Raw genomic sequence first — 14,007 nt, 5'->3', positions numbered from 1 at the left:
TTGGAGCAAATGGCAATCTGTGGAAAACCTGACTGACAAAATATGCTTGGACACAGTAAAACCCAGACCTGTGCCTAGAAATGCAGCACAGAAGGCAGTCTGGAGGAGCACTTCAAGGCAACATGATAGAAGAGTGTAAAATTGACTGCATCCAAGAGTATTAAAAGCTGGGACGCGGGTGGCGCTGTGGGTAAAACCTCAGCGCCTAGGACTTGCCGATCACACGGTCGGCAGTTCTAATCCCCGCGGCGGGGTGCGCTCCTGTCATTCGGTCCCAGCGCCTGCCAACCTAGCAGTTCGAAAGCACCCCCGGGTGCAAGTAGATAAATAGGGACCGCTTTCTAGTGGGAAGGTAAACGGCGTTTCCGTGTGCGGCTCTGGCTTGCCAGAGCAGCGATGTCATGCTGGCCACATGACCCGGAAGTGTCTGCGGACAGCGCTGGCTCCCGGCCTCTAGAGTGAGAGGAGCGCACAACCCTAGAGTCTGGCAAGACTGGCCCGTACGGGCAGGGGTACCTTTACCTTTAAGAGTATTAAAAGAACTGCCAGATGTGATCACAGAACCACTGGCAGTCATCTTTGAGAATTCCTGGAGAACAGGCAAAGTCCCGGCAGACTGGAGGAGGGCAAATGTTGTCCCTATTTTCAAAAAGGGGAAAAGAGAGGACCCAAATAATTATCGCCCAGTCAGTCTGACATCAATACCAGGGAAGATTCTGGAGCAGATCATTAAGCAAACAGTCTGTGAGCACCTAGAAAGGAATGCTGTGATCACCAATAGTCAGCATGGATTTCTGAAAAATAAGTCATGTCAGACTAACCTGATCTCGTTTTTTGACAGAATTACAAGCCTGGTAGATGAAGGGAATGCAGTGGATGTAGCCTACCTTGATTTCAGCAAGGCATTCGACAAGGTGCCCCATGACATTCTTGTAAAGAAGCTGGTAAAATGTGGTCTTGACTATGCTACCACTCAGTGGATTTGTAACTGGCTGACTGACCGAACCCAAAGGATGCTCATCAATGGTTCCTCTTCATCCTGGAGAAGAGTGACTAGTGGGGTGCCACAGGGTTCTGTCTTGGGCCCGGTCTTATTCAACATCTTTATCAACGACTTGGATGATGGACTCAAGGGCATCCTGATCAAATTTGCAGATGACACCAAACTGGGAGGGGTGGCTAACACCCCAGAGGACAGGATCACACTTCAAAACGACCTTGACAGATTAGAGAACTGGGCCAAAACAAACAAGATTAACTTTAACAGGGAGAAATGTAAAGTATTGCACTTGGGCAAAAAAAATGAGAGGCACAAATACAAGATGGAGGACACCTGGCTTGAGAGCAGTACATGTGAAAAGGATCTAGGAGTCTTGGTTGACCACAAACTTGACATGAGCCAACAGTGTGACGCGGCAGCTAAAAAAGCCAATGCAATTCTGGGCTGCATCAATAGAAGTATAGCATCTAGATCAAGGGAAGTAATAGTGCCACTGTATTCTGCTCTGGTCAGACCTCACCTGGAGTACTGTGTCCAGTTCTGGGCACCACAGTTTAAGAAGGACACTGACAAACTGGAACGTGTCCAGAGGAGGGCAACCAAAATGGTCAAAGGCCCGGAAACGATGCCTTATGAGGAACGGCTAAGGGAGCTGGGCATGTTTAGCCTGGAGAAGAGGAGGTTAAGGGGTGATATGATAGCCATGTTCAAATATATAAAAGCATGTCATATGGAGGAGGGAGAAAGGTTGTTTTCTGCTGCTTCAGAGAAACGGACACGGAGCAATGGATCCAAACTACAAGAAAGAAGATTCCACCTAAACATTAGGAAGAACTTCCTGACAGTAAGAGCTGTTCGACAGTGGAATTTGCTGCCAAGGAGTGTGGTGGAGTCTCCTTCTTTGGAGGTCTTTAAGCAGAGGCTTGACAACCATATGTCAGGAGTGCTCTGATGGTGTTTCCTGCTTGGCAGGGGGTTGGACTCGATGGCCCTTGTGGTCTATTCCAACTCTATGATTCTATGAAAATTATCCATGGCTTAGAGAAATTGGGCAGAGAAAAGCTCCCCATCCCCATAGCACTATGTGAACTTGTGAACATCCAATGAAGCTGAATGTTGAGGGATTCAGGGCAGGTAAAAGAAAGTCCTTCATGCAGCCCAGTGTTAAACTGTGGAATGTTCTCCCTTAGGAGGCAAGGATGGCCACTAACCTGAATGGCTTCAGAAGAGGGTTAGACCAATTCATGGAGGAGAAGGCTTTCGGTGACTACTAGCCACAATGGTTGGAGGCAGCAGGTCTCTGAATGCCAGTTGCTCTTGTGCGCAGTGGCTGCTTGGGTACTTCCCACAGCTATCTTGTTGGCCACTGTAAGAGCAGTACACTGGACTAGGTGGGCCACTGGCCTGATCCAGCAGACTCTTCCAGTGCTCTTAAGCTGATATAATACCCTCTTGTGTATGCCATTTTGGCTACGAAAGGACCAGTGGTCAGAGAACTGAGACCTGCAACAGAATGTTGTAGTGCAGGGTGTTAAGGATTCCAAGCATTCCATTATTTCCAAATTGCCTGTAGGTTTCCTGTTTCTCTTCCCAGAAGTGCATGAGCATTCAATGCCACTAAGCATGCTCAGTCCAACTTCCCTCAGAGCTGCTTTTTTTTGGGTGTGTGTGTGTGTCCAGAGGCAGAGCTAGCGACTCTGGCACCTGGAACGGCACACATGCTGTGCACCCAGGGGCAGGGCGAGAATCCCAGGGGGACGCCGCAGTGATGTCACCCCCCCTCAGGGATGACACCCGGGGTTGGCCACATACCCTGCACACCCCTTCCTCTGCCAGTGGGGGTGTCCCTTCCCATGAGGGTTTCTTCCCCTAAAGATTAGTTGTACTTCTGCAAAACTTAGGGTATCTTGAGTCAGTGGTGTATTGGGGGGCACAACCAGGGCCCCCCGCTACAGGCTCCCTGCCAAGCTCCTACTGCCTTCCAGAGCTGTGAAGAGGCAATTCATGCCCAGCCTGATATTCAGATGCATTAGTGCCTCCAAGCATGAAGACGGATCAACCATACTGACCATTTTTACGCAATTCAAACTCCAGCAAATACTCCTAAAGGAGGTGTTCTGAAAATCAAGGGGTTGGGTTTTGAAAGGTAGGGGTTTTTCACATTAAAAATATGAGCACTAACTTCCCCAAACAGAAGATAAGTGCACCTGTGTGTTGAAAGTGGGCTGCTCTTCTGAAGAACTGGGATTCAGTTGTGCTGCTTCTGTAGCAAAAGTCCTTCCATATGCCTTTAAATCCACCAATGCTGTGACAGATGAGGCAGCCACAGCTCCTCTTCCCCATCCCTTGCTGATCCTTCCATCCACCCCCTTCCCTCACCCACTGCTGCTGGGCAGAGAGGGGGAGGACATTCAAATCTAGAAGGGAATGGGTGGGGGAAACTCTGGATGCCTCTTCCTCTGCTACCTTGAGAGATTTAAATGTGCCTAAGTGTTCATGGGGTTATTCACCCACGCACCTACCCATCAACCTCCCAGATATAAATGAGGAAGAGGGCATTTATGTGGTGGTGGACATGCTCTGCAATGGCCTACCCACTGGAAATAAGGGGTGCACCAACTTTTATACAATATCAGTGTATGCTGAAAACTTCCTTGTTCATATTGGTCTTTGCTAGCTGTTGATGCTAGCTGCTGTAGAATTGTTAATGAGAGCTTGTTGGGACTTCATTGTAACTGTTTTAAAAATTGTATTTGTACTGTTTATACCATAATACAACACACTGAATAACTTGAATTTGGTAAAAACAAACAAAAAAAATTCCTTCCAGTAGCACTTAAGGTGCTACTGGAAGGAATTTTTTTTGTTTTGACTATGGCAGACCAACACGGCTACCTATCTGTAACTTGAATTTGGTATGTACGCGTATATTCTCTCTGTGTGTATGTTGTTGTTTTTATGTAGACACACAGAGATAGACAGAGACATTCGTTTCTCAAGTTCTCAGCTGCCTTATATTACTACAGGAAGTGGTAAAGCTACGATGTTTTCTATCCCTTGCAGGAAAGTTCATTTTCACCATGGAGACTGAAAATCAGGAGCAGACGGAGGCATTTGACAACACTCCATGGCCCACTGTTACCCTCCCTGACTGGATGTCAGATATGACAATTTGATTCCCTCCCCCTCTTTCTTTTTCTTTTTCCTTTCCCCTCCTGTGAAGAGGCTGCATCCTAGAGAGCCACACTGAGAGCCAGTGTGGTGTAGTGGTTAAGAGCGGTAGACTCCTAATCTGGGGAACCGGGTTCGCGTCTCCGCTCCTCCACCTGCAGCTGCTGGGTGACCTTGGGCCAGTCACACTTCTTTGAAGTCTCTCAGCCCCACTCACCTCACAGAGTGTTTGTTGTGGGGGAGGAAGGGAAAGGAGAATGTCAGCCGCTTTGAGACTCCTGAAGGGGAGTGAAAGGCGGGATATCAAATCCAAACTCTTCTTCTTCTTCTTCTAATGTTTTAATGTTGTATCTTAATCTTTTAAATTGTATTTTAATCAACTTGTTTTTATTATTGGTTGTTAGCCGCCCTGACTTGGCTGGGGAGGGCGGGGTATGTATAAATAAATAAATAAATAAATAAATAAATAATCTTCTCCTTTCCAGAGTCTCAATCCCTGGTACCATGATTCCATGAGTCTCCTTGGTGACTTGAAGATCCACTGTCAGAGCTGGCCTCTCGAAGCTCAGCTGGCTGCTGGCATGCACTTTCTGGACATCCGCTGCAAACTAGAAGGTAGCCATTTTCTTATCTACCATGTCAACACTTTCCAGGAGGCCGATTTTTCTGAAGTTCTGAACAAGACATTGAGCTTCCTCAGGGACCACCCACAGGAGACTGTACTTATGAGGGTCAAAGAGGAACTCCCAATTATTCCCAAAGAAGACTTTGCCCCCTGTTTGAAGCAGTATTTGGATGAAGAAGGCCAGGGCTGTGTTTGGACAAAGGAGGCCATTCCCACCTTAGGCCAGGCATGAGACAAGGTGGTCCTCTTGGAGGAACTGGAGAAAGAGGTGTTGGGAGTGCTGTAGGAGGAACTAAGTGTTGGCGATGCCTGGGACGTTTTCTCTGCGCAGCAGCCAATGGTGACCAAGCTGTCATACACCTTACCTATGGTAATGGGCTTTTCACCAACCCTGAGGAACTAGCCAAATAAATCAATCCACTCTGCTATGAACACCTGAGGGCTCAGGCTGTGGAAGTTGTGTGCTGGGGTGTGGTGATAATAGATTTTTCTGGTACAGGACTGATTCGCACCATTGTGGAGAGTAATTTGGAGATGGGGAGTGGCCACACAACCACTTAGCTTGGTAGAGGTTAGTTTTTGTTAAGAGATGTACTAAGGAAGCCAAGTTAAGGAGAGCCTAATCTATAATCACAGATATTTGTAGGCAGGTTGTTATCACCTAGTGGTGCCCAGAATCACTTTGTTTTGTCCATTATTCCTTTACTACTGACTAGACCATTTGCCTTTGTTCTGTTTGCTAGCATGAAGTTCAGTGAAGTGTTTCAAGAGGAGTGAGACCAGAGCTCAGTGATAGTCCATGCTTTGCATGCAGATGTTATCAGGTTCAATCTCTGGCATTTCCTTTTTTTTTTTAAAATAAATTTTTATTAATTTTCCAAACACATAATAAAAACAAACAATACACAAAACAAAAACATACAAACATATAAACATGTATAATTTCATAATCTTATTTTCATGCACCTTACTTCCCGGACTTCCCCATACCTCTCCTTTTCTGCATCCTTGTTTTACATTTCTTCAGCAACTCCTCCAATTAACCATTTATTTTAATTCACTTTCATTAAATTCCCTTTTTTTTTAACTTATTGATTACAGCTGCAATTCTCTGTTTCTTAATTCCTTAACATCTTAACACTCCTCAATTTTACAGCAATTTTTAAGATATATTTTAAATTTCTTCCAATCTTCTTCCACTGTCTCTTTCCCCTGGTCACGGATTCTGCCGGTCATCTCTGCCAGTCCCATATAGTCAATCACCTTCGTCTGCCATTCTTCCAGAGTGGGTAGTTCTTGTATCTTCCAATACTTTGCTAGAAGAATTCTTGCTGCTGTAGTAGCATACATGAAAAACGTCCTATCCTTCCTTGACACCAATTGGCCAACCATGCCCAGGAGAAAAGCCTCAGGTTTCTTAGGAAAAGTCCATTTAAGGACTTTCTTAATTTCATTATAGATCATTTCCCAAAAGGCTTTAATCTTCGGGCAGGTCCACCAAAGGTGATAAAAAGTACCTTCAGTCTCATTGCATTTCCAGCATTTATTATTGGGCGAATGGTAAATTTTTGCAAGCTTGACTGGGGTCATGTACCACCTGTAGATCATTTTCATTATGTTTTCTCTTAAGGCATTACATGCCGTAAACTTAACACCGGTGGTCCATAACTGCTCCCAGTCAGCAAACATAATGTCATGACCGATATCTTGCGCCCATTTAATCATAGCTGATTTCACCGTTTCATCCTGTGTGTTCCATTTCAGCAGCAAATTATACATTCTTGACAAGTTCTTAGTACTGGGTTCTAACAGTTCTGTTTCTAATTTTGACCTCTCCATCTGGAAGCCTATTTTCCTGTCCTGTTTAAATACCTCATTTATCTGAAGGTAATGCAGCCAGTCTCTTACTTTGGACTTTAATTTCTCATAACTCTGTAATTTAACTTTTTCGCCATCTTGTTCTAAAATTTCACAATATTTTGGCCATTTAGACTCCATATTAAGTTTTTTCACCTCTTTGGCTTCTATTGGTGACAACCACCTGGGAGTTTTACTTTCCAATAAGTCTTTATACCGCATCCAAACATTGTATAATGCTTTCCTAACAATATGGTTTTTGAAACCTTTATGCAATTTTACCTTGTCATACCATATATATGCGTGCCAGCCAAATCTATTATCAAACCCTTCCAGATCCAAAATGTCTGTATTCTCAAGAAGCAGCCAATGTTTCAACCAGCAGAAAGCTGCCGATTCATAGTAGAGTCTTAAGTCCGGCAGGGCAAACCCCCCTCTATCTTTTGCATCAGTTAAAATCTTAAATTTTATTCTGGGCTTTTTGCCCTGCCAGACAAATTTAGATATGTCTTTCTGCCACTTCTTGAAACAGTCCATCTTGTCCACGATCTGCAACGTCTGGAATAGAAACAACATTCTAGGCAATACATTCATCTTAATAACAGCAATTCGGCCTAACAAGGAAAGTCTCAACCTTGACCATATTTCTAGATCTTTCTTTACTTCTGTCCAGCATTTATCATAATTGTCCTTAAATAAGTTCACATTCTTAGATGTTAAGTTTACCCCCAGGTACTTCACTTTTTTTGTTATCACTAAACCTGTTTCACTCTGAAACTTCTCTTTTTCAACAATTGTTAGATTTTTCTCCAACACTTTCGTTTTCTGTTTGTTCAATTTAAATCCTGCTACTTGACCAAATATCTCAATTAATTCTAATACTCTTTTAGTACTAGTATCTGGCTGTTGCAAGGTCAATACTAAATCATCTGCAAATGCCCTTAATTTGTAATGTCTGGCTCCGACCTGAACTCCTTTCACCGACTGGTCCCCTCTGATCATGTTTAACAAAACCTCCAAGACTGATATGAAAAGTAAAGGGGATATTGGGCATCCCTGTCGTGTACCTTTTTCTGTAGGTATTTCTTCCGTAACCACATTATTTACAATTAACTTTGCTTTTTGTTCAGAGTATATTGCACCTATACCGTTTTCAAAACCTTGGCCTACCCCCATCCCTTGGAGATTCTTCTTCATAAAGCTCCAACAGATATTATCAAAGGCTTTCTCCGCGTCCACAAAAATTAAAACAGCCTTCCTATTAATGTCCGCTTCTAACAGTTCCAAAATGTCTATTATATTCCTCACATTATCTGACATATGTCTCCCTGGAAGAAAGCCAGCTTGGTCCTTATGAATCTCCCCTACCAACACTCTCTTCAGTCTTTTTGCCAAAATGTCTGCAAAAATTTTGTAATCCACATTAAGTAATGATATAGGGCGGTAGTTTTTAACCTGGTTCTTTTCAGTCTCAGTTTTCAGTATAAGTGAAATGAAGGCTTCTTTCCACGATTCAGGTGCCTTTTTCCCCTCCAAAATTTCATTACAGACTTCCTTCAGTGGTTGTACTAACCATTCTTTCAACGCTTTGTAGTATCTAGCGGTCAAACCATCTGGTCCTGGAGATTTTCCCAATTGCATATTCTGAATGGCACCCTCTATTTCTTGTCCTGTTATTTTCTCATTCAAAATCATTTTACTTTGCTCTGAAATTTTTGGTAATCCATGTTTCTTAAGAAATTCTTCTATTTCCTGTTCGTTGACTGACCCTTGTGCATATAATTTCCTGAAGAAACTTTGAAAACAATTACTTATCTCATTTGGTTTGTGGATAATCTTTCCATCCATTTCTAAACTTGTCACTGTATTCAGTTTTTGCCTCTTTTTCAGTTGCCATGATAGAAGTTTCCCACATTTGTCTGCTGATTCAAATGTCCTTTGTCTCATTTGCTTAATTTTCCATTCTATCTCTTGATTCATCAGTTCCATATACTGCATCTGGTAATACTTTATTACTCTCAAAATCTCATGAGACTTTGGTTTAGACCTCAATTTCTTTTCACCTTCTTTCATTTTTTCCAAAAAATTTTCTTTCCTCTCATTCTGTTTTTTCCTCTTTATAGAGTTCTGTTGTATTAGGAAACCTCGCATCACGGCCTTGCTTGCGTCCCAAATTATTCTTTTTTCCACTTCTGTTCTCAAATTTATCTCAAAGTAATCTTTCAATGTTTTTTGGGCCTTCTTGTAAATCTCTTCATCTCTAAAGAGGGTGTCATTCATTCTCCATCTAAAGGATCCAGTTGTTGTTAGTTTCATCTCCATCTTTACGGCGTTATGGTTGGAGCAAGTCTTTGGGCAGATATCTATTTTTTTAATCTTTGGCGCCATACTACTAGTTACCCAAATTTGGTCAATTCTTGTCCATGTCGTTTTTGCTTCAGAAAAAAAAGTTCCCTCTCTCTCAAGAGGGTTCCTTGTTCTCCAGATGTCAATCAAGTCCATATTTTCTGTCATTTCAAAGAAAGTCTTTGGTAGTCTCCCTTCCTTGGAAATTACTTGTCTCTGTGCCTTGTCCATATTTGTGGAGACCACACCGTTCATGTCTCCCATCATTACTACTTTGTAATCAAGATAGTCCATTAAAGTCTCATGCAACTTCTTGAAGAATTCGGCCTTCCCTTCATTTGGTGCATAAATTCCAACTATCAGAATTTTTTCTCCTTGAACTTGTATTTCAATTGCCAGGTATCTTCCTTGTTCATCTTTAAATATCATCTTTGGGGCCAGTTTTTCTTTTGCATAAATCACCACACCTCTTTTCTTGACTTTATCTGATGAAATAAATTCCTGTCCTAATCTCTTATTTACAAGTAATTTTCTATGTATCCTGGTCACATGGGTTTCTTGTAGACATATTAGGTCCAATTGTTCTCTCTTCAAAATGTGGAAAACTTGACGTCTTTTCCTGGGAAGGTTCAAACCATTGCAGTTCCAACTAAGAAGCTGCAGAGACATTTTGTTATTAAGTACCTATTCCTCCAACTGCTCCAAGCTGTTGTTCATCTTCAGTCGGTGGTATAAGTCCAAATGATAAGTTTGCAATGTCTGTCGGTCCTTTTTCTTCTGATGTTGGTTCTACTGTTCCTTTCTGCAAGTCCTCCTGGTTTCTCTCCAGAAACTGTTCTTTATCTTGGACTGTTCTTATTTTGACCTTCCTTCCTTTGTAGTTAAAGGATAGTCCTTGTGGAAACTCCCACCTAAAAGGTAAGAAATTCTTCTTCAGCAGGTAGACCAAATCTTTGTAGAAGGCTCTCACTTCCAGAATATATTTAGGGATGTCCTTGAAGATTTGTACTTGTTTATTTTCAATTTCCAATGCCTTTTGATAATGTAGGTTCAATATTTTATCTCTTTCTTCTTTGGATCTTAGGGTAATCAGGCAATCCCTTGGCTTCTTGCCTTGCCTCCTGCCCAGTCGAAAAGCTGTTATTATCTCAAATTCTTCTTCCTGTAGGTCTTCTTGCCAAAACTCCAAAAAATTCTGTGTAAGGAAGTCCACAAGGCTATCCCCTTCACTCTCAGGGACCAATCTCAGTTTCAATTTTTTCTCCTTTCTCTGTAATTTCAGCAAAGATAGGGCTGCATCATGTTCATTCACTTTTTTTGTAATCGGCACAAGCTTCTCCTGTGTCTCCTCTGCAGTATTTTTTGCACTTTCAGCAATCTTTCGTGTTTCAGAGCTTTCTTGAATCAATTTGTTAATAGATTCTGTATTAGATGCTACACTTGCAGTATTCAAGTCCAATCTTGTTGTCAGTTCTGTCAACTTTTTAGAATTTTCCGTAGACTGCTTTGTCAATGCTTCTAAAGATTGGTTTATTTTGAGCAGTGCCTGTGTCACTGATTCCATAGATGCTGTTGCCACTTTTTCCTGCGCAGCTGGTATTGAACCTGATATTGAGCCCCTTTTCTTTTGTGTTTGTTTTGCTTTGGATCTAGTTGTTATATCTTCTGCTGTACCACTCATATCCCCAAGGTCGTTCTCACAGGAAAAACTTGCAAATGGAAAGTCCCACTGTTTCCCTTTCTCAGACTGCAACAGTTTCCCTCTGAACCCTCTAGAGGGAGCAATCAGTTGTAACCAAGTGAAGAAAACAAAGAAGCGTAGAGCAATAAACAAAAAATCCAAAAGTCCGCATTAAAAGTTACTATAGCACTTTTTCAATGTAGTCAAAGATTCAGCAAGATAGTTCCATTAAAGTCCTGTAACTTTGTCTCAGACAAAGCCCCAACTTTGTATCCAGTTTAAACTGACAGTTCACTTTCCCGGTGCCTTGCTCAGGCAGTCCGTCCCAGGAGATTGGGCAGTAGAAAAACTTTTTTTCTCAAGTTAATTTCAGGCAGATTAGCAATGTCCAAATTTCTTCCCCCCTTCTCCTGCTTACTGGGGGGAAGTTTGAATCAGATGTCAGGTTTTGACAGTTTTAAAGTTAATTTTCTTTCAAATACAGCTTTGCACTTTCGTTGCTTTAATTGTCATGCAGTCCGGGGAGGCAGACTTCCTTGGTTTATGCCTTTCCCGTTTCCGGCCAAATTTCAAAATTTAACTTTAAAAGTCCCGTTCAATCTCTCAATCCTACTCACGGGTGTTACAGTCGAATTTCAGTTTCAGGAAGGAATCGGCGCTCTCCGTTCATGGCGACGCGGCTTCACTCCACGGGCTGGGTAGCCACTCTCAGCACCGCGCTCACACCCGATGCCGCTCCGGAGCCTTTAAAAAGGCTCTTTCGCAGTACCGGGGGGCGCAAAAGGTGCCCACCGAGTCTCCTTGTTCACAGGCTTCAGCGCCTGTGATTTTAGGGGTCCCCCGCTCGCCGTAGCGGGTCAGACCCGAACTCGCGGAGCAGTCCTCCTCCGGAGCTCGAAGAGAGGACCGCCATTAAACGCTGGCGCCGACCGGAAGTCCAAAGCCATCAATCTCTGGCATTTCCAGGCAGAGTCCAGAAAGAGCCCTGTCTGTTAAAAAGAAATGCACATGAAAAGTCATATTTCTATACATGTAATAACAATCTAAGAATGTTGTCACACTGCAATTCACTTGGCCAATGACAGAGGGTAACAGCAGAGAGGATGGGGGGGGGGGCTTTCTCCTCTTCATTTCACTGTCCCCCACTGATGACATGCTGATCCTTTCAATCTTAGACATCAGAAATTAAAATGTTGACTCCAAGGTGGATGAGACCTTCCCCTTTCCACCTCATGCTGCTGCCACTGTCACTCCAGAGCCAGTGGTTGGCTGCCACTTCTGGGTGCTTTCCATGTCCCTTTCCATCTCATGCCATTGTGGCCTATGGCGGGGGTGGGGAATGAGGGACAGAAAGTCTTTCCTCACATTCACCACCCCATCACTTCTGAGCTGCCTTTCTGCTGCAGTTAGCAGCACCAACTTGTCTGTGGTCAAGCGGAGTGCATTGTGGTGACATTCTTAGTTTTTTATTATATGCAGTGCTTTTTATTGGGGGGGAATGCAGGGGTACGCATACTCCTAAACATTTTGTGAATCTTTGTATTTTTGTCCATTTGTTCAGTGGTGTAGGTAGCCACTCAAGTGCTGGGGGCAGTGCGCGTGTCCTGCAGCCGGGGATGGGGCGTGCTGCGTGGAGCCTCTCTGCCGCCTCCCCCTCAGCTGTAGGGCAGCTGAGGGAGAGGCAATGGGCAGATGCAAACACCACATTGCAGGCCCCCCCTTTTAAAAAAAAATTCAGATTTTTGTCACTTTGTCACCCCCCTCAGAGATGACACCCGGGGCAGACCGCACCCCTGCACCCCCTTCCTCTGCCACTGCATTTACTGTATTTATTTTCCCCAATTTGAACTATAAAATGGTGGTTTTCTAGAGTCAAAATGAGAGTATCCCTAAACATTGTTTTATAGAAAAAAGGCACTGAAAAAAGGCACATATGAATTTCCATGTGAATTTTAAGTTTGGGTTTTTTGTTTTTTTTACAAGTTAATGAAGAAACTGGACAGAATGCATTTAGGAATATATGCATGAAAAAGTGGCATGGATCAGAAATGGTCTGATGCCTTATTATTCACTCTGCTCTAGCCAATCTAGGGAGTCAGTTGGGCCAGTTAAAGTGCAGAAGGTTACAGGGCTTTCTAATGAAGGCAATCAGTGGTGGGGGGATAGATATTCATGGGGTGATAGGGGTGAAGTTAAAAGGAAGGGGGCATTGGCTTACTTGGTTTGCTTGCTTCCCTCCTCTCTCATAGTGCAGGCTACAGTCCACATTGTAAGAAACTCAATGGGACATGTATAGGGTTGTGCAGTTAGTCTCCCATTTTGTTGTTGTTGTTTAGTCGTTTAGTCGTGTCCGACTCTTCGTGACCCCATGGACCAGAGCATGCCAGGCACCTCTGTCCCCACTACCTCCCGCAGTTTGGTCAAACTCATGCTGGTAACCTCTCCCATTTACTCCCAATTTATTTTGCTGCATATGTACTTGTAGTCCAGGTTTAAGATATTAGCTGAGGCTAGGGATGGATCAGTTTATCCCCTCACTCCCCCACCCTGACCTTGAAACAAGATTTGTTTTTACTTAAGATTTTCATAATGCAACAAGTTAAGCAGTTTTTGAGTAAATTATATAAAACAACTAGTTTTACAGCATCCCATAAGAGAGAAGAAAGCAGGACTTGAACCTGCTATGCTACATTCTTACTACCATATAATACTGAGTCATGCTCAAGGTTCTCGTATTAATTTACAAGGCCCTTAACAACTTGGGTCCAGGAGACCTTGAAGACCACTTGACTTCTCATATCCCAAACTAATCATGACAGAAGTCACTTTTAGAGGGCCCACAAGGCTTGGTCACACAGCTTGCCTCCATGAGGAGCTGTGTTTGGTACTGTGGACCCAATTCTGTGGAATTCTCTCCCACCCGAGACCAGACAAGCCCCCCGTTGATCTGCTGGCATGTGATGAACATCTTTTTTTATCTCAGCAGGCATTTAAATCAAATTTTATGATTTTATAGTTAGTTTTATTTTTCTTTGTTTCTTTTTAACATCAGAGAGTGGCTGTGGTGTTAAGCAGTAAATGAATTGTTGAAATAGAATAAAATAATTCTTTTGGTGAGAGAGACATTTTATCTCAGCCTATGTTATTCACCTTCAGCAGCATGCATCCTGTTCCTATTTTCCTTCTGGACTTCTGGTAGAAAAGGCTGGCAAGATCTCCCTGAGGACCAAACAAACCTATAAATGGCTCAGATAGCTATTCCATCTCTGCCAGCAGCCAGCACCTCCTACTAGTGATGCATGTTCAGATTACAGCAAGCCTTCCTAT

At 43.1% G+C, this 14,007-nt stretch overlaps 1 pseudogene; it reads left to right on the top strand.

Annotated features, from left to right (window-relative positions):
- Positions 1-4,068: 4,068 nt before the first annotated feature.
- On the top strand, positions 4,069-5,357 carry LOC114589676 (1-phosphatidylinositol phosphodiesterase-like; annotated as a pseudogene).
- Positions 5,358-14,007: the final 8,650 nt, after the last annotated feature.

This window comes from Podarcis muralis, chromosome 2 (genome assembly GCF_964188315.1).
Source record: "Podarcis muralis chromosome 2, rPodMur119.hap1.1, whole genome shotgun sequence".
In the NCBI taxonomy this organism is placed as follows: domain Eukaryota; kingdom Metazoa; phylum Chordata; class Lepidosauria; order Squamata; family Lacertidae; genus Podarcis; species Podarcis muralis.
This window is presented reverse-complemented; position numbering and strand designations above follow the sequence as displayed.